Source organism: Camellia sinensis, chromosome 4 (assembly GCF_055761805.1).
Source record: "Camellia sinensis isolate YWXY chromosome 4, ASM5576180v1, whole genome shotgun sequence".
NCBI classification, from domain to species: Eukaryota; Viridiplantae; Streptophyta; class Magnoliopsida; order Ericales; family Theaceae; genus Camellia; species Camellia sinensis.
Window position 1 is genome coordinate 165,143,394 of NC_138964.1, and position 24,080 is coordinate 165,167,473.

A 24,080-nucleotide genomic window follows, 5' to 3' on the forward strand; every position below is an offset into this window, starting at 1 on the left:
ATACCCAGAACTCCACTTGTTTTGTCACGGTTCCTGCTCTGACTGGAAGAATGATTTTGCCGACGGGCCATTCAGGCATGGAGTTGAACCCAATTAGGGGAGATACGGCAGGTGCCAAGTCTTTGTCTTGCAGCTTCAATTGCTTGAATGTCTCGTAGTACATGATTTCACATGAACTACCCTGGTCAATCAGAATCCGCTTGACGTCAAAATCCTTGACTCGGAGAGTGACGACCAGGGCATCATTGTGGGGGCAGTAAATTCGTTCCAAGTCTTTGTCAGAAAAAGTCATGACGTTTGTTGCCTCCGTCTTCCCCTTCTTGATGGCTGGTTGGGCACTTAGTACTTCTCTAAAGTGTTCTGCCTTTTTGATCGATTCCCTGAGCTCGCATACACGCTCAGGTTCAAAGACTCCATGTATGACATTGATGACGCCTTGAGGCGGGGCGTCTATTGGTATTCCATTGGGGTGGTTATTATGGTCCTGGGGGGCTGGCTGCGTCCCTCCTTCAATGTACTTACCCAAGTGTCCTGCTGCCACCAATTCCTCCAAGTGCTGTCTCAGTGGCGTACAATTCTCAGTTCGGTGCCCCTTTTCTTGGTGGAAGGTGCACCGTGATCTGTCGTCGTAGTCTTTCTGGGCTTCTCCTAGCTTGGCTGGCCACTTGACGAAAGGCTCATCTCTTATTTCGCTCAGAATCCGATATATTGGTTTCTTGAACACCGTTGTTATGGCAGTGCGGATTCTTAACCATTTTTTATCTGGGTCTTCTCCGTTATCTCGTCTGCCGCGTCCGTTTCTGTTCTGACGATCCACTGTATTGACCTTTGCTGAGGTTTTCTTTTCTGGTACTGCGGTCATACTAGATTTGGCTTTGGCACGTGCGCCATCCTCTTCTACCCTGATGTGCTGATGCACTCTTTCCATCAGGGCCTCCATGGTGAGGGGTGGCGTCATGGTGATCGAGTCCCTTAGTCGGTTCCCTACTGGTAGGCCTCTTTTATATTGCGCAATGGCTAGATTGGTGGGGCAGTCTCCAATCTGGTTGAATGTCTCCCAGTAGCGACTGTTGTAAGATCTGAGGGTCTCTTTTTCACCCATGTCGATGGAGAGTAACTGGTCTATCTCCACCGGTGTCTTAGTATTTGTCCGAAACCTTGTTACGAACGCTTCTGCCAATTGGGCCCAGGAGGCTATGCTACCCTCTGGGAGCTTTTCGAACCAAGTCAAGCCTAGGTCGCCCAGACTTGACGGGAAGAGTATGCACATTAAGGCCTCATTTCGCCTGTACACAGCCATGACTTGGCGAAAGTGGCTCAGGTGTGAATATGGGTCCGTCTTCCCTTCGTATGTATTGAATTTCGGCTGAAGGAAGCCTGATGGTAGGGGTGCGTTTTCGATTGCTGGGACAAACGGCGAAGTCTGTAGTCTTGCCAATGCCTTGTCTGTTGGTTCGTAGGCCGGTCGCGGTATTGGCATTCCAACCTCGACGCTTCCGTGCGTCCGAGGAGCCAACCGTTGTAAGGCCGAAACTCAGTGTGGATCCCTTGCCCTGGCATCCTCCTTGCATCGTGCTTTTTCTTCTAGCACGGTTCGTAAGTCGGATGACCTGGGTAGCTCGGTTTGTCTGGATCTGGTTTGGTGTGAATGTGAAGGCCAATACGTGCTTCCTTCAGTGTATGATCTTTCGGATCTCGTCCTCTCAGACCTGGAGTGACGAGTCCTTGAAGATAAGGAGTGAGTGTCGCCTGTCCTGAGGCTTCTGCTCTCTCCTTGGGAGGGTGTAGTATTCCTACTACGACTCTCTGAGTGGCGAGGGGGCGTCTTGTGCTTGCGCCCCTCTCCTGTCGCCACATCTTTGGTCTTCATCTGGCGTTTTAAGGCCTCCATGTCCGCCGCCATTCTTCGAATTAGTTCATCCTGTTCCTTCACGCGATCTTCCAGGGCTTGGGGATCAATCCTCCTCCTTTGCCTGTCAGGACTTTGAGAGTGACGAGGGCTGCTATTCCGCCTTCCCCTGCCACTCCTCCTGGAATTATGTTGTTGGGGCTCCAAGTCCGCCATGGGAGGGACAGCAGGTAATCCTTCACGCCTCGCGCCCCCTTGTGGAGTTAGTCCGTCGACGGCGGACTGCGGCAAGTCTTCAATGTGTGCCATTGAATGAGAAAAGGAGAAGCTTAGTCAAGAGGTTTTTGTTCTTGTCTGTTCTTCCCACAGACGGCGCCAATTGTACGGGGAGGAAATAATTCTCCTCGTATAATCCTGTTGACCAAGTCCACGCTCCTCCGTACGGCGTCGCTTTGTCACCTGAAAACACAAACGTGAGCTAGCCGGCGGGTGTGTGCCGGAAACCTCTCCGATGCCTAAGTCAGAAAACTTGACAAATAGACAAAGCTCTAAGTTCTCAGAAAGATTGTGTTCAATTACCTCCTCCAAGGTGATGCTTGTGAGCTTTTATAAGTTTCCCGTGCACAATCCTAGTAGGACTTGTATTTCTCCATGCAGAGTCCTCCTAGGATTCATACTCCTAAGGATAATGCTTATCCTTTTACACCCTCCCCCACTGCTTAAACCAAGTGGGATGGTTTTTACCACGGCCGAACTACCACACGACCGAAACAACACTGGCTATGCTGAGCCACAGAGAAGGCCGAACTATCCTTAGCTCGGTCTTCTCCTTTAACTCATTACTTCGGCTGCCCCTGTTCAACCTTGGTGTGCTTAGATCAAACTTCCAAGTAACAAGTTCTGACCGACTTAACCAGATTGTGCCACGACCGGACTAATTCCGAAACCGGTCTTCCCAGAACATACTGCGACCGGACTAACTCTAAGACCGGCCCTACTCCGAGTTGTCACTGGACCGTAGTAGCCTTACTCTTCCTTGGGCCGACGCAACTATCTCTTCTTGAGCCGGAATAAACTCACCTCCTTGGGCCGAAGTAACTTTGTCTCCCCAAGGCCGGAGTAACCTTGCCCTCTAGGCCGGAGTATTCAGTACGGCCTTTTTACCTAGTCCTCTGCGTTTTGGGCCTCAAAACCCAACTCGAAGCTCGGCCCAATTTTCCCAAAAATTACCCTCTCATATTCGTTGTTAAATTTCTTAATGTCAGAACATGTCTGCATCGGTATGTTATGAATAGCCACATTATTATGGACATACATGTTATCATGATATGAATATGGGTGATTCTATTTATACACTACAAGTACTCTCAGTGCACACTATTACTTTAGTATACACAAAATAACTTTTAGGGTTTAAAAATATCTTATTTCACACTTTAACTTTCTATTACTAAATTTATATTTAACACACTATTAACTATTTGAATACACACCATTACATGTATTAAAAATTCTTTATCTTCACCACTACACACAACAATAACCCCTTACAATCTTCAGGACACAGAGACCATTTTCGTTGGTCTTGATCTCCATCGCAGGCGGAGGTTTCATTCGGTTTCTATCTTCGTCGATGTTGATCTCCATAGTTGGTATTGAACTCTCGTCATGTCTCATCTCGTCGTCTCTAATCTCGTTGTCTCGTAGTTTCAAATCACTGGCTGAGTGTTTTATTTGGCCTCCATCTTTACCGGTGTTAATCTTCATTGTCGATGTTGAACTTTGTTTCTCGTCGTCATTTCAGATTGTCATTCTCACCCTTAATTCATGAGTGTATGTTAATGGTGAAGATGATGAAACATAAGTGTACGTCTTTAGTAACAAATTCACTTTTGTAGTCATCAACACAATTAGTTTTAACATTGCTATATTGAGTGGGTATAGAATTTTGTAAGAAATTTAACAAATTCATCAAATTGGTCATGTTCAAGAATACAGAGTTAAACAAACTTAATGTATTCAAAAATTTATATTTGAACAATGAATAAAAGTTTAATTTATTTTATTTTAATCAAACTAACTTAAAATGTTCAATTTTTTATGTATGAACATTTAACATGTGGTCAATCTTAATAATTTGAACAAAATTATTTTGTTCAAATATAAATAATCGAACATTGTATAAAAGTTTAATTGTGGTTATCCAAACACGATGAACAAACTTATCTTCTCAATATACGAACGAGATAAATAAAAAACTAAAAAACTAAGTTATAAACTAACTTTTTCAATAGTTGTATCGGAACTAACCATCTTAGTGTCATCTATGATGTTCAAATCTTCAAAAATAATTGATTTCAATATTCTTAAACTCTAAATCTTTAAAAGCAATAATGTTTTGAGTTTGAAAAATAAGTACAATAGAGAAAAGAATGAAGTGAGCTAATTGAATAATATCATGAGTGTATATTAATGGTGAAGATGATGAAGAAATACAATATTTATATGTTAAAACCCTAAACCCTATAAGGATGATGGTATGTGAAGAGTATTTTGTGTTTTTAAATATGAAATTTTTGAATGAGTAGAATACATCCCATGTTGTCTTCAATGGTCATTTCATTAGAGGATATTATTAGAGTATGAATTTAATTAATGGCGTATATTGAGAGTATCAATTGTGTGTAAATAGAATCACCCTATGAGTATTCAGGCTTTTATTGAATTGTATAGATATTCTATATTGATATAAATATTCACATTGTTACAAATATAAATACTGTTATAATATAAACATTATATTATGATATGAATATTCACAATGTTATTGAATAGGGGTTTTTTTTTTAAGGTCCTTGATATTATGATTTTATAGCATAAAGGATATCAAATATTTTTATGATGTCTAAGGTCCATCAACAATATTTTCATAATGTCTAAGGTCCCTCAACCTTGATCCAGAGAAATTTCAGTCCAGAGAAAATTGGTCCAGAGAAATTTCAATCCAGAGAAAATTGGTGCAGAGAAATTTCAGTCCAGAGAAAATTGGTCCAAAGAAATTTCAGTCCAAATTTCTCTGGAAAATCTAATTATTCTCAGAAAATTTTCAGATCTGCTGCTACTTTTAGCATGCAAAATGCCCATGATTTTGTTTGGTATTGATTAGTACTCTTTCTCTCTTGCAGTTTTTCCCCCTTGTCTTAAGTTTATGTCCAAAGAAAATTGGTTCAGAAAAAATTAGTCCAGAAAAAATTCATATCACAGAGAAATTTGGTTCAGAGAAATTCTGAATTTTCCAAAGAAATTTTAAAAAATTTTCTGATTTGAGAAAGGAAGGGAAAATTAGAATAGAATGGTTGAGAAGTTAGGTCAAAATTCACGAAGTCTTTGCATCTGAAATCTGAATAGATGAGGGTTTCTGTGCTGTGAGGAGTTTGTTTTCTGCATTTCAATCTTCAGAATTCCAGGCAAAACACAATGTGTAACAATTATCTCTGAATATGATCATGAAAGCCCAAGAAAGAGAGATTGCAGACGCTTCTAGTGAGAGGGGAATAGATTTTAAACTGTTTGCTGTAGAATGTGATCTGATCTAGATACTACCAAAATACAATAATACAGATTATGCCCAGTAGTACCAATCCATTTTGTACATACATCCTAATTAATAAAGTTGGTTTGGTTTTCACTGCATTCCTAGACACAGCTTTTATTTTTTTGGGCAACTTTTGAAGACAAGCTCCACAAAGGGGTCCATTGAGGATGCTTCTTGTGTTCAAACAAAACATACACAATCTTTTATATATATATATATATATATAACGCTCAAGCCTTAACCCCCAAAAAACACAAAACATACAAAAGTCCAAGTCATATGCATAAACAAAAAGCAAGCTAGCTAGCTTTTAACTGCCAAAAACCAAGAGAAACATAAGAGCATTGCATTGAATTGCACAAGGTTGTTGCAAGAGATCACTTCTTGCGTTCCAGACGCACGACAGCAATGCCCTTGCCCTCCTTGTCGTCGAGAGTCTGACCGCTCGTCTGATCAGTGGCTTTGAGTTTTGATGCTGCTTCTCCAGCTGGAGTCTCTTTCATATCCACCATCACCACCTTCTCCGCCTCTTCTCCTCCCCTTCCACCACCACCACCACCACCACCCTGCTCACTCTCTACACGTTTCTCCTCCACGGTATCTATCGCAACGATCTGGTCCCGATGCAGTGCGACCTCACAAAACTTCGGTTCACTATCAATCAAATCATCGAGGTAGTGGTTGTTGCAGAACATAAACTTTTCTTCAAGGAAATCGCCAACAGTGAATGGCTGGAGGAAGTTGAGGAAGCAGCTTATGATGCGGCTGATCTATTGGATTTGATGATAGCAAACAATAATTTTTGCAAAACCTTGTTATCCGAAAGCTTAATTCTATCACCTGTGTCTAATTTGTTGGGTATGGGGGGTGAGGGACCTTAGACTACAAAAGAATATGTTGTGGACCTAATCCATTACTAAAAGGTTGATAGGGACCTTAGACCGATTTTCCCTATTGAATATTATTATATCTAGTAGTCATTATTGATTTGAATATTTGCATTATGTTGGGTCGCAAAAATTACAATTTTGGCACAAAAAAAAAGTCACCTTTTTTTTTTATAATTTTTTTGTTTTTAGTGATTTTTTTTTTAATTATGTTACATTTTTTTACTTTTTTGGTTTGTCTTATCGAGATGAATCTAAAAAGTAATTTTCTTTTTTTGAAAAATTTTAAAAAAATTACTATAAACGAAAATAAGCTAAAAAAGATTACTTGTTTTTGTCTTTTTTGAATTTTTTTGGATTTTTTTTTAAAATTATAATTTTTCAGTTTGTCTTATTGAGCTGAATCTAGAATTTTAAAACTTTTTGATTTTTTTTTTTGTTCATCAAAGACAATTGGTAATAAAATCATTTTATATTAAAGAAGACTTAAACGAAAAATACTAATAAATTTCAAGTTTAGATAGTTTGAACTATATAGTCCTGCAATTTATTTTGTAGACTGAAAGGTCCTAAGTCAATGTTATTTACACTTAAAGCCCACGAGTGTAATGCGTAGGTTGGCTGTTTGGAGGGGTAAATTGGGTGTTTAAGTGATGTTGTAATTATCAAAACGCCCAAAAGCATACTATAGCAATTTTTTTCTTTTTCCTCCATTGCGCACAAAACAGAAGGTCAAAAATTGGAACTTCAACGTTTCCTTGTAGATATTGCAGTGTTGATCCTCATTTTGTGTGAATTGGACGCTGAATTTGGTAACGTTGCACCTAGCATTCTTTATTCCCCAAATAGCATTATAGAACCCCTTTAAAATCTTAGAAAATCCAAAAACCTCTTCTAGCAAATTTACAGAGGTGAAACGATGTGGGCACTAGGACATCCAGGAGTGCGATTAATGTTGTTGACGTAACATCGGCGATTTCACATCAATCCGTCGGCGACAACGTTGATTGTGTATTGGTGCGATGACAACAGGTATGTGTGTCTTTGATGTTACTTTGGTTGTTTGTAGAACAATACGATATCAAAGTCAATGCTCGAAATGGGATGTTGTTTAAATGGTGCATAATATGGGGTTTTAGGTGATGTTGGGGTTACTAATGACACCAAATGTGATGTAGTGCATGAACGTAATATGACAGATGCATGGTGTTTTAGTTAATGTTTGTATGATTGGTTGGGTCTCGTGTAATGTTATTTTTTTCGTGGGTGTGGGGGTTACCAGTGATTGCAAATGTAATGTTGTGCATGTATACAATGTAACTGGTGCATTATTTTTATTTAATGTTGTTATGATTGTTTGGATTTCTTGCAATGTTAGTATTGTTGAGGGCCAGTGAGAGGATAACATGAATAATGTAACACCAAATATGCAACATCAACAATCCCTACAATCACTTTACGAAATCTTTAACAAAATGGAAATGTTAAACCATACTTTATCAACATACACCCAAATCCCAAGAAAACATCAAAACCAAACCTTAAATAAGGACAAACAAGTAAACTTTAATATTACTAAATCAAATCAATAATACATACTACAAATAAAAAGGACTAATTGGTTTATAAAAAAACATGTAGAATTAAACGGACTAACATTTCCACAAATGAGATTTATGAGTAATTTTTCCAATATAAAACATATGAATAAAAATATTCCTTAATAAAAATATATACTTTGAACTATAATTTTTATTACATTCAAATTTAATGAGTGAGAGAAAATTTTATAGTCGTTCAAAAACAGTACTCAGTTATACTCTTGACCGATTATAAATAACCATCTCTTTTTTATTTTCTAATTACTCAATATAAAATTATAAATTTTATTCTCTCTAATAATTATAACTGACTTGAAACACCACGCGACTTGTATCCAGACTACCAAATAACTTCTGGAGCTACAGTAGTATTTTGAGAAGTTGATAAAAAATCAACTTTTTAATTTTTTTAGTCTATTTTATCATTTTATAGATAAAAATTATGAGTGATGATATAAGTCAAAATGAGTAAAAAGTTAAAAACTAAGGTTGCATTTGGTAGAGTTTTGTAAATATGATTTGAGAGTATGAGTTGTATTTTGAGTTTGTGAGTTGTGAAATTATGATTTGAGTGTAGAAAATTTGTTTGGTTATGATTTTTTAATAGGAAAAATGACTTAGACCCCAGTGGGGGTGCTGGGGTCATTGGTGATTGGTCAAAAAACAATTTTTTTTTTTTTTTTTGGATTCCAGCCACTGGCAGTGTGCCACACTACTTTCACACTGTTGAATTGAGTTTTGAAAGTTTGATTTGACATGTAAAGTAAGAAAATTTGTTTGGTTATAAGTTTTGGAAAGAGTTTTCAAAATTTAATTCAAATTATTATAACTCATAACAAAACATTCTACTTTCACACTATTGAAAATTCTGATCAATACTCATAACCAAACTCTTTTTAAAATTCAATTAAAAAAATGGGCAAATTACATATACCTCCCTCGAAGTTTAGCTAAATTACAAATATCCCCCTGAGGTTTCGAAAATTACAGATACCCCCTAGAGATTTATATTTTCATAATAAATTGCCCCCTGAGGTTTATATTTTCATAACAATTTGTCCCCTAATTTGTTATGCAAATAGTACCTTCAGGGGGGTATCTGCAATTTTTCAAACCTCAGGGGGTATCTGTAATTTTACTAAATCTCAAGGGGTATATGTAATTTGTTCTAAAAAAATTTATTATTAACAGAAAATAACAATAATCAATTTTTTAATTGAAAATACTACAAAGGAAATAATTTTTTTTCAAAATAAATATTCAAAAAATTTAAATCATAAATATTTAAATAATTTAAATAATTTTAAAATTTTAATAAGTAAAAAATTAAAATAAATATTCAAAAAATTTAAATCGTAAAAATTTAAATAATTTAAATATTCAAAAAATTTAAAATGTTAATATTTTAAATTTAAAAACAACTCTACACTCAAATCGTAACTAAACATATAAAACATAACTCAATTAAGAAATTATTTTTAAAACTCATAACTAAACACATAACTCGAAATTTCATACTACTTTCACAACTCTACACTCAAATCGTAACCAAATACATAACAAAAACATTAAAATATTTAAAAATATTTTTATAAAATAGAGTTTGAATTTATTTTTATAAAATATTTTAAAATTTAAAAAATTAAAATCGTAATATTTTGAAATTAAAATATTTAAAAATATTCAAAAAATTAAAAAATTAAAAAATCAAAACATATTTAAATATTAAAATATTTAAAATCTTAACAAAATTAAAATATTTAAAAATATTTTTATAAAATAGAGTTTGAATTTATTTTTATAAAATATTTTAAAATTAAAAAAATTAAAATCGTAATATTTTGAAATTAAAATATTTAAAAATATTCAAAAATTAAAAAATTAAAAAAAAAATCGTAACATATTTAAATATTTAAATATTTAAAATCTTAACAAAATTAAAATATTTTTAAAATATTTAAATATTTAAAAAATTAAAATATTGATTTGAATTGAGTTTTGAAAAAAGTTTTGAATTATGTGTTTGGTTATGAGTTTTGAAAAACAATGATTATATTTTGAATTGAATTTTAAGAAATAAATGTAGAATTATGATTTAAAAATTTAAAATAAACAACACACTTAAATTAATAGATGAAACTATAATTCAAAACGCTTATCAAACGGACCCTAACTTTTTAGTTGATTGCTGAGCACCATATAGAAGGCGAGTAGCAATTTTGGGGTTGGGTAGGGACTAAGGTTTAAGGCACTGAAACTGAATTGCTTTTTCCCGAGGTAACAGGAGGCAATTGACATGGACGACACAGATTAAACGATAGCGAGGAATGGTATCAATTTCATGCTGGGGACCACTCATACATACCACTAGTACCACAAACCAGTCAAACGAAAGCTGTGAATACAATGGCGGCATTTTTAGCGTAATTTGAATTGTAGAAAAGGGGAAAATTGGATGTTAGTAGAGCAGTGGTAAAAATATTAACGGATCAGACTTGTCCAAAATTAGCTTTGTTTAGCCGGTTTTGTTTGGGAACATGTTATTTTAATAATTTTTTAATTTTTATGAAAAAATATGTAAAAAAGTAGAGAAAGTAATAATTTATAGTGATTTTTTGACCTTTTAATTAAAACTGAAAATTGCCAAAATATGAAAAAAAAAAAAAAAGAAGAAGTCCTAATTCAAAGAAGATCTTCAACATTCTGAGTTATATACAATGATCTATTATTTCCTTGACCTAAGGTTGTGCATAAGCAAACAAAAAACCAAATGACATCACCTTCAAAAGTATCTTGAAACTGGAGGGCCTTTAGAGCAGCTATATATATCTATGTATATATTAAATTATATCAAATTTATTTTTGTTTTCATTAGCAAATTGAATTTCAATAATTTTTAATGAACCAAAAAATATAATAAGATTGTGTATTATTAATACTATTTTCACTAGGGAGAAATCTACAGCATGCACCTGTTGATTTTTTGACTTTCGAGGGTTAATAATGTAAATTTAAGCGTGCCAACAAGGATCAATTAGTTTTTATAGAATATTAATTGCCAATTAATTATCAGACGATTGTGTTGTAGTTCTTTCAGTCTCAATGAAAAGGACTTTTACTAGTTGCTTGTTTAGGAGAAATTAGTAGATAATAATAAGTAAAGAACAATTTCAGAATCTGAATTTCATTAAGTAAATGAAAACTTAAAATGATCTGACCTAGTCTCGTAGAGGTTTACAACAACAAACTATTTGAAACTACTTCTAGAAAATAAAGTGCAGCACAGGAATTGAAGTGCTGGAAATATAAAGAACTGGAAGTGTAAAACTGGAAAGAAAATGAAGTAAATAAACTGATTTCTAGATCTAAGTCTGGGTCCTCCATTTTGGCGCTTTCTCTGCTATTTATACTCTTTAATGATAGCCGCCGAAGTGGGTTTCCAATAGTCAAATAGTCCTCCCATGATTGTTGAACATGTTCTCTCACAGTCAGTCCCACTACACTACTCTTTGCAAATAGGCTTCCCTCATGATTTTGAATTTAAATTTATGAGTAACCGTTAGGCCACACCATCTTGTATCTCTAGACAGATTCGATACTACCAATACGAACTGCCACGTGTTTGTCTTTGATTGGAGGCTTGCATTAATTCCCCTCATTGCCCTTTATGTGCCACGCGTCACTCTACGATTGGCTTTTACAAATTATACAACTAACATTACCTCATGCATTAATATACCCAATACTTGGTGATATTAGTGGACTAGTACATTCTACCTACGTTCTAGGACGTGCATGGACTCTGTATATTCTGGAAGTATAATTGCTTTTTGAATAATGAAGCAGTGAACTTCATTAAATTCTGGTGCTTTGCATTTCCATTCTTTGAGTAAACGAAAAGACTGGTACATCTCCAATGGCTAATCACATCTTCTCTTATATTGATCGAGCATATGAGGAGTCTTTGGAAGATGATTGTAGGCTCGAAAGAACCTCAATGCATTTATTGGCTACACCTATCCACCTCCATTTATAAAAGTCATGGAAGCTTTTGCAAATTACCAACCTTTAGACCAAGAATCTGCCAACTACAAACCTTTCGATCAAGCATTTGTAAAAATGGATCTTGGAAGCTCCTCTTCTACTCCACCGCTCTCTACATCGGACAAAACCGCTTCTTCTTCCTCCAGGTCTATTGGCTGGGAAAGTTGGCCAAAACCTAATGAACCCAAATTAAGGGAGCCGATTCATCATCGATTTGTTGAATTCGATGATCTCCTTTCTGTTCCTCCTTCTGCTCGGAGCTTAGTGGTTTACCCCTATGTACTAGGGGTGAGCAGCGGATATACCGATCCGTCAAAACTGACCGAACCGAACCAATCCGTCGCATTTTGGACGGATGCGTAATGACGAGTGGACGGTTGTGGATTGATTTTCTCTAATCCGCCAATTTGGCGGACGGATGGCAGATTTGAGGTTCATTTGGCTGCAACCGAACTGCCAAACCGCGAGCACCCTTAATAATTTATAAGACTTTGTGTTTTCAATTTGTTTAAATATTTTGTTTGTGTTTTCAATTGAAAAAGAGTTTAAATATTCTGTTAATTTTTTTTAACTTGAATATATTTTTTGAATTGAAAAAAATAAACATATTATTTATCTATATTTTTTGGTTTTTAAATCTAACTCTAAAAGTAATAAATAGAAAATGTGATATATGCCAGTTGGTATTTGTTTTCAAAAACATATATAAATGTAACAATATAGAGACATACAATCTCTACTATTGCTCTGTTTATGATTTTGGTGGTTTGGATTGTTTTTATATTTTAAGAACCATAGATTGTAATATTTTATGTGGATGAGGCATGCTGTGATTGTAATATGTGGATGAGGCATGCAATGATTGTGATATTCTAAAGTTTCAAACTTTCTTTCTTTGGATGAGGCATGCAGTAATTGTCATACTTTTTTAAATCATTGACTGTAATACTTTCATTTTTTTTTTTTTTTTTTGAGGAAGTGCATAAGTTGAACTATGTTGAAAATTTATAAAATTTCAAACTGCCGAACCGATTCGCATCCATCTGCCAAACCGCCAATCCGTTCAATCCACATCCGCCGGATTGGCAGACGGATGCGGATTGATTTTCTCCAATCAGCCAATCTGGCGACAGATGGCGGATTGGAGGTTCCATGGCCGCAACCGACCCGCGCCCACCTTTACTATGTACCCATTGATCACTGACGCAGCCTGGAGGACAACTTACTTGTGGCGTGGTACAACTCTTCCATGCTAATGAAGATAGTGTGAGAAACTCCTCATCCAAACGAAGCACAAGGATACAATCTGTCATTCTTGGCTAAGAAGGAAAAACTTTGCTCTTCTGATTGGCTCGAATGCTTGAGACCCCTAGTTCCCCTCTTCTTTCGGGATGGATCCCTCTGTACCTCATTTCCCTCAGAATCTTCATTGGATGGAGGAATTGAAACTTACTCTTTTCGAGAATCAATTTTTTCCTTCCTACCAACCTCCAACTCTTCCAACTGCATTTGAGCGATACCAAGCTCAACTTCTTCTTGTTGCCATCTCTCACTTGCCTTTCAATGTTCTTGGAGATGAGATTCCTCTCAAGAACTTCCAATGGGCTTGTGATGTTATGACTCGGGGTCATGTTCTCAACCCCATTGTCCAGGCAAAGCTTCAAGCTTTTTTAGATAAACTTCTATTCCTTCTTCATTAGTACAAAATTTCTTTGGCTACCAGTGACTCTTTGGACAAAATCACAGCTAATCGAATTCAAACTTACTACGAAGCAGAGAACCTTATTGAAGAATATGATGACTTCAAGAATAAGGATTCAGCGTACTGGGATGATTTAAATATGGACGAAATGGAACAATGCTTGAAAGAGATAGAGTTCGAAATGAAAGCTGAACAGTTCTTTCACCAAATAAGAGCATATTAGCTGCAACAACCTAGCTTTGATAGGATAGAAAATAGAATAAAGAAAGAATATAAGTTCATTGAACATTACTGGGTTAAATTTAATGAACTTGTTACTCTTTCTATTCCCTATTATTATGAAATCAAATTCGTAGCCAAGTAGGCTTTTCTAATGTAATTTCGTATATATCAATAAAACTAAGGGTTTTGTTCTCCTATTTGGCATGATCTGGTTTTATATTCCAATTGTATGCTTGATTGTATGGTTAATGTAACCTTGCTTCTTACTATGTTCACAAAAACTTCAAATCAACCAATTTTGCTCTAAAGTCTAACTTAAGTATTTTCAAAATGTGGAATTTTCTCCTAAGAAAGACAATCTTTGTCGTAAGTTTTACATTCCAATGGCATGGTTAACATAATATGTATAAATAACAACATCGAATTAACCATTTTTGCTTCGAAATACAGTCTACGTGCTTCAAAGTATGGAAATTTCGTTTAGGAATTATACTGCTTACTCTTAAAGAGTGAGTCCTTTTGGGTTCCTTCACTACTTGGCCAAGTACTGGTTTTGTAGTGCTTACTTTCAGAATCCACAACTTTAAACAAGATAAGCATTCTAAAGATTCTTTCGAAGGACATTACCGTATAAAGATGGTCTAGGAGAATGCTTATAGAACCTTCAAAAAGAACAAGCCTTATCTATTTTCCCTTTTGAGGCACAAGGTTCAAAGATCTTAGGAGAAATCTGACTTCGAAGCCAACTACAGATTTTCAAAACCAAGCTGAGCATTTAAAAATATACTTCCCTCCCACAACTTACTCTTGAAAGAGACTCTCTATGATGTGTTTTTAAAACCCCTTATGTTATGAAATTAGCGTTTTAATTCCACATAAGTCAAAACCATCAAAGGGTTTATTTCGGGTCTAACTAACCTGTTGGGTTGAATTGGTAATCTTCTTGGGCAGAAAGGTTAAAAATCCTCTTCCTTTGCGTTTTGCCTATTCACTTGCCCAAAATTTTCCTTCTCACCCCTACTGTTCTTGCCTGTAACTTTCTACTCCTCATCCACCTTTCTCTTTAAACTCCTTGATAATGGCTTCTTTATCTCTAAAAGTGCCAGTTGTTGAGCGTGTAAGCCCCTCTGTGACTTTGAGGAGACTTATCAATGAAGAATGTGAGAAATATAAAGCTTGTGAATGGTGTGCCGTTGATGGACGCATCCTTATTCTTCGTCACCTTGCTCAAGGAGAGTATGTGCTTGGACCCATTTTTAGGGAGGCCCTTGCTCAGCTCCCTGCCTTATAGCCTCGTCTGGAGAACCACTGCTTACTCTACGAGGGTGGCCTTGACTGGGGAAGCTGGAGGTTGAACCAACCCCACCACTGTTGGCCTACAATGAGACCTGAATGAGAAGAATGGTATGATCGAGTTGTCCCCGCTAGGACGCTGGACCTTCAATAACTCTGCCTCCTTGATGCCCTTCGACTAACCAGGTTTTCTATCCCTAAAGAGCCTTTCCCCATACCCGTTGCATTCTGTTTTTAGAATCCATCTTTCAATTTTTTCCAATTTCGATGTGGCATGATGACCCCTACCATTCTTGATATATGCCATCTCTTAGGGTTATCCCCTATTGGCACCCTTTTTTGTATTGATAATCCTGACCTTAATGTGCCTTTTTCCATCATTCATTTGAATTCCTACTTTAGTGATTTTGCACACTTTGAAAACCCAAGAGAGGGCCATGTGTTAGACAGAGAGTTCTTCTCTTTTCTTCGATATTGGCTTTGCAAATTTTTGTTCTGCACGTTTTCTTGGAGGATTATGCCTGAGTTTGCTTCCCTTGCTAAGGCCCTTGTTTTGGGGAAGAAAATAACCTTAGCTCCATACATTTTAGGCCATGTATATAGAGTCTGCTCCCAATTTTGTGAAAAACCTTTGGATGCCAACCAAGGGGGCCCAATCTGGATATTACAACTTTGGCTCTTTGCTTATTTCACTGCTTTACACTCTAGGTGCCTGAGATTTTTGGTATCAGACCCTACCTCTTATGGAGTAAAATATGCCAGAGTTTCACTTTACCCTTCTACTTTTGCTTATTACTTTACTTTCATTCACCAACTCTCAGCTTCCCCTTCTTCTTAAACCTTTTTTTGTCCCTTCGAAGCCAATATTGCCCAGCCTGGTTGAGGACTTTCTTGGTGGACAGAAATTGTTCTCAACCTCAACACAAGGACATGTGGGCTTCTATTTTAACTCCAATGGAGCTTTTTATTGGCACTTTGCACCCTCGAGCTTACAAATGCATAGCAGAAGCCTACTACCATGCTCAATTTGCTAGGCAATTTGGGCTTACTTTAGGGATCCCTATCCCTCTCTGCAACCAAACTAACCCCAATCTTGCCACTAGAGAGCTGAGAGTGCAAAGAACCAGGCTAGAGGAGGCAACCTCCAAATTTATTCAAGACTTGATCGAATTTCAATTCATTCCCTTCATTCCACAAGGTACTACATTGAAGAGGTACCAGAATTGGTGGATAGCAAATATAGAGGTGCACTTGGCCATTCCCCCTTAGGATCTATTGGTGGAACTAGACTTGCCTTCTCAGGCCAAGCCTAAGGGGACTGGGCTCATCACTCCTTCTACTACTACTACTATCCCAGCTCCTACTCCTGCTACCACAGAGACTGCTCCTGCTACCTTCCTTCATCTTCCTAGAGTCACCAGGGGTGCTTCGAAAAGAGGCATTCGCTTCCATATTTCCTTTCTCTTCTATTTATAATGCCTTGCTCATCTACTTATAGCTTCTTTTTGATGCAAGAGTTTCACAAGTAGACTCTCCTCAAAGGGCTCAAGCCCTAAACATTCTTAAAGACAAGCAGCAATAGCAACAGAAGAAAAGAAAACTTGTGCTTGATCTTGAAGATGAGGAAGTACCTGAAGTTCCTATAGAAAACAAAGAACAAGAAACACCACTTAAGAGGAGGAAGAAAATAACAGTCTCCTCCTCTGATTTCATTGATGACGCTACTCATCAGGCAGCTGCCAAGGCAGTAGAGAGGGAGCAATCCAAGGAATTGGTGGTTTTCCAGAGATTTGAGAAAATGAGGCAACAACAGATATTAAGGAATGAAGCTGCTGCTGCTGATACACTTCAAAGGGAAGCTGCAAGGAGGCAACAAATTGTCGAACATTATGTTCTTCGTAGTTCTCCAATCATTACCACCACCATTTTCGAGGCTGGTAATCTCCTTTAGTTTCTCTAGTAATTTTCTTTCCTAGGTTTTCAACAATAAAACTTACCATTACTTCTTATTTTCTATCTTACAGCAACAGTTACTCCACTTCGTCCTCCTTAGATAATGGCTTCTTCTGCCTTGTTTGATATTGAAAGGCCATTTGAGGCAACCTTGAAAAGGAGGAAGAAGATTAACACCGAAGTGCCCTTAAGTGTAGAGCCCATCCAGACAGTACTTCTACTTCCCAGCTCTACACTTTCCATACCTTTTTTAAGGCAAGGTATCCCTATTTTTTTATGCCCGGGCTTAACTCCATATCTACCTCATCTAACCTTTACCTCACCCCAATTTACTCCTCCTACAGTCATGGCTGCTCTTTCATCACCTAAGAAGGCCCCAGTTGTCACCTCATCAGTGATAACTAGTGCTCCCAGAGAAGATACCGGTGGCTTACTAATTTCTTGTCCACCACCATCATCCAGCTCCAGTCCCTCTTCCCTTGATCTGCTGGTGGCCAGGACTATAGACATTGCTAGGGACACTTTAACCCTTTTTCCAATCCCCATGCAGCCATCTCTTCCAGACCTTTCTGCACCTTCAATGTCAATGGAAGAGATGGACATTTTTGAAGCCCGGTTGGCTGGCCTTTTTGACACACCTTCAACCACTCCAGCAGCCAGCAGTGAAGCTGAGCCATTGGCCCTTGCCGACTCTCTCTTGGAGATTTTTGAAAGCTCTTCAACCATTAGCAGAGTTTCTTTGCCTCCCTTGGACTCAAGCACCTGTTTGGAATTGTTGACATCATTTTCAAGGATCCCATTCGACGCCTTACAAAGACCCATACTTAAGAATGGTTTCCTCCAATGCTGTAAAGTCATTAAGTAATCCAATATGGCCATTTCAAGCCACTTATGTCAGGCAGCAGCTACCATAGATTTCTATGTTAACATCTGCCACATTGCCAAAGTTGCAAAAGAGAAGCTATTGAAAGACAAGGAATTTGTTTCTCATATACATACTGAGGTATCTGAATTGAAGGGATAACATTCCTCTGCTTCTCAGTTTCGTATCTAGCTCTTGGAAAAAAATGCTCATTTAGAAGAGGAGTTAGCAGCAGTTAACCTAGCCTTGGATCGAACTGTTACAAAGCTGCAGATTGCCAATCAAGGGCTAGCTGACCGTAGGCAAGACATGGCTACAACCATTCAGTTGTTCTCATCGCTTAGGAACATAGAATCAATTATAAGGGAATAACTGAAGCATTGTACTGATTTTGGGGGCCAATCTATGGCTGCAGGTATTTAACTTTTTATGAAATGAAATCCTTATTTATTATTTGAGTGTTTTCATGCTTCTTTTGTTTATCATTTCTCACACTTCTTGTGTTGCCCACACAGTTGGATAATAAGGCTTCAAATACTTGCCATTGATTTTCTTGGGATATACATAACCATTTAGATTTCTCAGATGATATGTTCCTCCAGGCAGAACCCTATGGACTTGATATGGTCCTTCCCAATTAGGTGACCGCATACCAAATTTATAGCTTTTAATTCCTATTGGGAGTAATGCTTTTCACACCAAATCACCTTCATCAAAGCTAATAAACTTAACCTTCTTATTATAGTTTTTGGTTGCCTTTGTCTTTTGGAACAGAATATTATTTAATGCCAAAATTCTAGTTTCATCTATATTCTTTAATTCCAAGAACATGCTCTGATGATATTGCTCAGAAGTTAACTGGTCCTAGCATTTCACCCTCAAGGACCTAATGTTAATCTCCACAGGCAACACTGCATCATGCCCATATAATAAGGCATAAGGAGTAACTCCAGTACTTGATCTTGGAGAAGTCCTATAAGTCCATAATACATCCAACAACAAGTTATGCTAATTCCTAGGATTGTCTTCCACAACTTTTTGTATTCCTTTTTTTAAGGACTTGTTGGATGATTCTGCTTGACCATTTGCTTGTGCATAATAAGGCGTGGAATTAATAAGACTAAATCCAAATTCTGCTGTGAAAGATTTTACCATCTTTCCATCAAATACAGTCCCATTATCTATAGTTATGGTATGTAGGATGCCAAATCTATGAATCAGATCTTTAATAAATCTAATAACTTCAGTTTGATCCACAACCTTATATGGTTTAGCTTTGACCCACTTAGTGAAGTAATCTATGGCCATTAGGATGAAACAATGATGCTTCGAAGAGGGTGGATGTATTTTCCCTATCATATTTATAACCCAACTTCTAAATGATCAAGGCTTCACAACTGCATGCAAATTAGTTATTGGTACTTGTCTTATCATGCCATGCTTTTGGCATGCCTGGTAACCTCTAGTATACTCTATACAATCTTTAAAGATGGTTGGCTAATAGCAGGAATGCCTTCGAAGCAACCATCTTATCTTCACACCTGGTTGATAAGCACCACAAATGCCTTCATGGACTTCAATCATGACTGTTAATGCCTCTTTCGGTCCTAGACATTCTAATAACAATCCATCTGCTCCCTTTTTGTAAAGAGCATTACCATACACTATGTATTGCATAGATTGTAGTTTAATCTTTCTGCTGGCCTTCAAAGATGGGCCAGTTAAGTACTGCATGATTGGATGTCTCCAATCTTGATCTTGTTAGTCATTATGATTGACTTCCAACACAATATTCCTTTTAACTAAAGGTGGTATTAATTTTTGATACGTTGCTTGACTTATGTTTAATTGAGTGTCATCCCTCCTTCTGAAATTCAAAGCTTTCTGCGCTATATCATTGGCTTTATTATTCATGAACCTTAGGATATAAGTCATATTTGCTATCTGAAATTAAGAAAGCAAATGTAATGTAACAACATAATATGGTAACATGCTTACACTTTGATATTTGAAAATTCATTTCACTTGGTTGACTACCAATTGAGAATCTCCAAATATATCAATTGCATGAGGTTGTAATCCGATAAGCATTTCCAGTTCTATTATTAAAGCTTCATATTTAACTTGATTATCGGAACACGTAATTTCATCAACCCTGAAACCATGTGTAGTTTCTACCCCCTGTGATTACAACACCAATTCCAATCAGATCATTGGCCTTTGATCCATCGAACCACATCTGCCATGGCTCAATATTGACCATACCAAGATCCATTATCTCCTAGCTTTCTATTTGACATGGATGATCTGCCAATAAGTTAGCCAAAACTTGTCATTTTACTACCTTTTGGAGGACATATTCTAGATGAAATTCTGACAAAGCTAATATCCATTTGTTCTTCCTCTGAACATAGACCTAGATAACATGTACTTAATCAAGTCTGTGGTTATAATTACCAGGACAACAGTAGACAAAAGATAATATCTTAATTTCATTACTGCAAAGTACAATGCAAGGCACATCTTTTCTATAGCTGAGTATTTACATTCACAAGAATTTAAAAACCTACTAAGGTAATAAACTGATTGCTCCTTGCCTTCTTCATTGTCCTGAGCTAGGAAAACTCCCAATGAATCTTCTGTTGTAGCAATGTATAACTTCAAGGGCTTGTCGATCCTTGGCGGCATTAACACTGGAGGCTTAGCCAAGTAGGCTTTAATTCCTTCGAAAGCAGCTTGATGCTCTGTTGTCCACACAAACTCCTCTTCATCTTTCAGCTTTAATAAAGAAAAAAATACTTTAGTTTTCCTTGTAGTGTTAGAAATAAATCTTTGAAGAAAATTAACCTGACCAAGAAACTTTTGTACTTTTTTTCTTACTTGATGGAGGTTTGGCCTCAATCATGGCTCTGCCTTTATTCTGATCAATCTGTATTCCCTTCTTGCGCACAATGTACCTCAAGAAGTTTCCAGCTGATACACCAAAAGCACATTTGAGAGGATTAAGCTTTAACTTGAACTTTCTCATTCTTTCGAAAGCTGCTTCTAAGTGAACCAAGTGTTCCTCCATAGACTGTGACTTTACAAAAATATCATTAATGTAACACTCTAGGTATCCTCCTATAAGATCATGAAAGATAGTATTCATTTCCCTCTGATATGTTGCCCCAACATTCTTTAGACCAAATGGCATTTTTATCCATTCGAATGTGCCAATATTTCCAGGATACCTGAATGCTGCCTTGTGGACATCCTCTTATGCAATGCAGATCTGGTTGTAACCAGAATGACCATCCATCATAGACAAAATCCTATGTCCCCGTGAACTGTCTACCAATAGATCCACTATAGGCATGGGGTATTTATCTTTTGGAGTTGCCAAGTTCAGACTCCTAAAATTGATTCATACCCTCATCTTACCATTCTTTTTAACCACAGGCACAATGTTAAACAACCATTCAACATACCCGACTGTTCTAATGAAGCTTGCTTTAAGGAGCTTGAGAATTTCCTCTTTCACTTGTTGAACCACTTCAGGGCTCATCCGTCTTGGTTTCTGGTTGTGTGGTTTGAAATTAGGCTTCATAGGGAGCCTATATTCCACTAATTACCTATCCAATTCTGGCAATTCATTATAAGACCATGCAAAACAATCCTTATATTTCATTAAGACTACCAATAATTAGTTTTTGTCAATAGAACTTAACCAAGCACTGATATAAGTGGGTTGTTGTGCAGAACCTTTGTAACAATCCCGACCTGTGATTAGTTGATTAACCATGATTGATTATGCCTAATAAGAAATTAAGATGAAATCCTAAGTTAATTACATGCACATTGCATAAATTGTGTTTATATCTGTCGGTGGTAGGAATATCTGTTCATGTTTCTGATTTGTTTTGCGAATTGAAGGCCTTATCGGCGTCCGATCACAAAATCGACTTGGTATATGTGTTAGTTGGAATTTTTAGGACATTGTGGTAGGTTCAACTGAAATTTGATTCGGAATAAAATAATTAGATTCATTAATGCTCATTTGCTTAGTTTAAGTCAAGATTAATTAAGTCAATGTAATGGGCCTGTATAAGGCCACTCTCTACACCATTTATACACTTTACACTCTCAACCCCTCATCTTTGACGACTAAAATGTGTGAAAGTGAGAGAGGAGGAAACTTGAGCTCAATTTTAGAGTATTTGCTAGAGACTTGGAAGAATTGGAAATAACTTTGAAGATTACACTTCTATACTTGAGAATTCAAGCTTGAGGTAGGAAATTCAACCCTTGGATTGTATAATTTTGATGCTTACACCATGGATTCAAGAGAATTGAATGGATTACATGAGAATTGAACTAGAAGTGTAGAAATTGAGCCATACTATGCATGCATGCACTTGTATCACATTTTTGAGTTTGAATTTCAAACAAATTTCACATGCACGTGTCTATCATGACTTGGCTTTGAGAATTCATCACATTTCTTATCATTTGACCTTAATTGATCATATTTTGGAAAGCTTAAGTTCATAACAATTCATGCATGTCATGTTCATAGCATATTCATAAGTTTCAAGTTAACTTTTGAGCAATTCACATGCTTTTGGACCTAGGCTTCAAGGAATGATCTTTACTTCACAATGTTTTCCAAGTTTATATAAGTTTTCTCAAGTTTTTGGTCCAAAAGACCATGATTTGCAGCTTTGAAATTGAGTTTTGCACTTGGTAGAGCAATCTGGAAATTCCAGATTCTGTCTCTTCGCTCGAGCGACAGATTCTGAGCTCGAGCAACCACTTTGTGATCTTGTACTTCCGTTCGAGTGACCAGAAGTCCGCTCGAGCATGAAATGCATGCTCTCAGAAGTTCACATGTTTTGCAGATCGCTCGAGCGACAAGAGTTGTGCTTGAGCGAGGCCCTAAGTCTTAAGCTCGAGAGATCGTAGAGCGACTGTCGAGCGTGAAAATCAGACAACCAGTAATTTTTCAATGTTTGCAGACCGCTCGAGCGAAGGAGGTTGCACTTGAGCGACCACTCACATTTTTCATGTCCGTTCGAGGGAAGAAAGTTGTGCTCGAGCGGGACCCTTGTTTCCAGTATTTTTGAGCAAGAGTCTTCAAATGCATTTTTGCATCCACATTACATCTTAGGCATTCCTAGGATAAGATTAAGGCACAATAATCAGGATAAAAGTAGAAACACATCAAAATAAGAAAGAACCAAGTTAATGTTTTCGGGTGTGTAATTTAATACGTATTCATTCTGTACCTGTGTAGGTCATGCGCCACAAGATATCTGAATTACTTACTTTGTTCATCTACTTGGAGCCATCTGTTATTCGTGAGTAATAACTTTGTAAAGTTATGTTCCATTTATAAGTATTTTCTGAATGATAGAAGATGATCTGTTTCTGAAATATTATTTTCTATATAAATGAATGGTAGTCCAATATTTCTGAAATGTATTCGTTGCATTCTTAAGTTCAGATGACATCTGTTATCTGTTCTGTTATGTCCCAATTATGGGTCACCTGTATGTCTCATGAGCCAACTATACCGTCGTCGTGCACGTGCGTCAACTGTATGCCTTTATGGCCGTCCTTTTATGGGTCAACTGTATGTCTTTATGGTCGTCCCTTTATGGGTCAACTGTTTCTGCTAGTGCTAATGAATGTACAACGTATGATTAACTCCAAATTCTGATTATGAATATGATTCTGATTCTGTATCTGATATGAACAAGATTTTTGTCATTTGTATATTGGGCTAAGTCTCTTTTAGCTATATCTGTAACGAATGTGACGTAAGCCTACGACATTATGATGTCATGCATATGTGTATATAACTTTCAAATTTTTGTCCCATACATGTCTCCACAGCTCATTGGACTATGTATGTTTCTATAATTATGTAAACGTCCCCGAACGTCCCGGGAAGGAATTCTGTTTCATTTATTTGGGCTCACTACAGTTCGGACTCAAATTGTCACGGTTCTGAATCTAGTCTCGCAAAGTACAATGCAAGACTGATAAATCACCAAAGGGTCCAAATCCGGCAAATTGTTTTGAAAACAGATT